A 2,500-nucleotide genomic window follows, 5' to 3' on the forward strand; every position below is an offset into this window, starting at 1 on the left:
GATAATTATAACAATAATGAAGAAGGTAATGATGCTAATGATGCTAATGACAAAGGTGATAATGCCAATGATGATAATGATAACAATGATGATGAAAGTGATAATGCCAATGATGATAACGATAACAATGATGCCGAAGGTGATAATGCTAATGGTGAACATGAAGAAAAAGATCGTACCCATAGAAACACACATGCGAACGTACACACAAATTCACAAATAGAATGGTAGATCTTTTTTGAAATGCACAACGGATACGAAGATACAAAGATTCACAAAACATATCACAAGTTAGCATACATCCGTTCGTAAATATGTGTAGCATATCACTAATCACTAACACATAAATTCAAAATAAGTACTTAAATCAAGAGGCAACCTTAGTCCAAATCTGAATAATTTATTGGAGCAATACGTAAAAGCAAATTCATAAACCTAACCATTGTAGACATTAAAAATAACGTGAAATTCCAAGATTAGTAACTAAAATCTGAATCTAAAAATAATCTATCTATCTATCTATCTATAAATGTATATATATATATATATATATATATATATATATATATATATATATATATATATATGTATGTATATATACACATAGCTCTAGGTATATCGAAAGCACGTGTAACGCATTTTCTTTTTTTTTTGTATTATAGAAGACTTTGATCGTTAATTGTTAGTAGACGTTAAAATGTTTTTAAGCTTCCTTAACAACTGCACGAGAGAACAAGACTTAACTAGTTCTCTCACACCTAAGTCTATGAACTCAGCAGGGACTATTCCTTCTTATCCAAATCACTTAATAATCATAAGGTTGTCAAGAGTTCAAAACGGTCCTTTGGGAGTGAACCACTAATCCCTTGCACAAAGATCACAGCCGCGTGTTTTGCCGCGCCAAATCTCGAGTCAGGAATGAGTATGACTTGAGTGTCTTTGTTTTTGAGACGTCTTGTCTTGCACCTGGATTGGATAACGCCTCAAGCCCGCGCGAGTGAGGTCAAACCATCTTGGAATCAAAAGTTGCGTCAAAATGTAAACAAACAAAGACTTTCTCGTTCTATCGCAATTATTATTTGCTCGAGAAAAACAGACAATCACGCAAAATTTTCACATTCAACACACTAATCTATACGCATTCACCACCCACAAAAAATGATAATGATGATGATAATGATAATGATATCAAAACCGAAAGAGAATATAACTTACGCGAAAATTGCAAAGACGACCTTGCATCCCATGGCTGCAGCGAAGTGTGAGCAAAGAGTGTAGTTTAAAATCCCGAGTTTTGCTTATATACAGGAAACAAGTGGAGAAGGGGAACGGGGTGAAGAAGGGGAAGAGGGGAAAGGGGGGGTGAAGGAGGGAAAGAGGGGGGAGGGAAGTGAAAGACGGTCAGGGGTAGCGGGGGGGGGGGGCAGTTATCTTGTGTTGCCAGTGATGTATTTTCGAAGCACTGGAGATGCACGGACAGGAGAAGGTAGCAACAGAAGGAGGAAGAAGAGATAAAGAGATAGGTAGACAAATAGGCAGATATAAATTGCGAGAGAGAGAGAGAGAGAGAGAGAGAGAGAGAGAGAGAGAGAGAGAGAGAGAGAGAGAGAGAGAGAGAGAGAGAGAGAGAGAGAGAGAGAGAAAAGAACGAAAAAATGAAGAAAAAAAATCGCACGTTGGTAACCTTTATGACGTAAATGAAACTAGGAAAATATTTTCTAGACCAAAATAGAGAGTAGAATACGAAGAAACGATATATAAAAAAACGATATCCAATAGTATCTGAGAAAATATATCATTAAGATATTGAAAATTATGAAACTAGTAATTATAGTAAAGCTATAATGACACTAATGACAAATAACATTAATGGCAAAATAATAGTGATGTGATAGTGATAGTGATGATGAAAATAATGCTATAATGATAAAAAAAGATTATAATGATGATGGTAATGATTAATATGATCAAAATGCTCATGATAATGTAGTAAGAAATGACAGTACTAATGATGATAATAATAACAATGATAAGAATAATATAGGTGATGATGATAATAACAATAACAGTAATAATGATAATGATATTAATGATGATAATGGTAATGATAATGAAAGTGATAAATGATAATGATAATGATTATATTGTTAATAATGATGATTATTATTATAATGATAGTAATAATATTGATGATAATAACATTATAATAATAATGATAATGATAATGATATTGACAATAATTTGTCAATGATGATGATGATGAAAATACCCATACTGAAGAAATAACAACAATAATGGTAATAAAAACAATAGTAATGATAATGATACCAGCAAAAATAACAAATCAACGACAATGATAATGACAATGACAATAATGGTAATAATAATAATAATAATAATAATGATAATGATAATAATAATGATAATAATAATAATAATAATAATAATAATAATAATGTTAATAATAATAATAATAATAATAATGATAATAATAATAATA

This window comes from Penaeus vannamei, chromosome 26, assembly GCF_042767895.1.
Source record: "Penaeus vannamei isolate JL-2024 chromosome 26, ASM4276789v1, whole genome shotgun sequence".
NCBI classification, from domain to species: domain Eukaryota; kingdom Metazoa; phylum Arthropoda; class Malacostraca; order Decapoda; family Penaeidae; genus Penaeus; species Penaeus vannamei.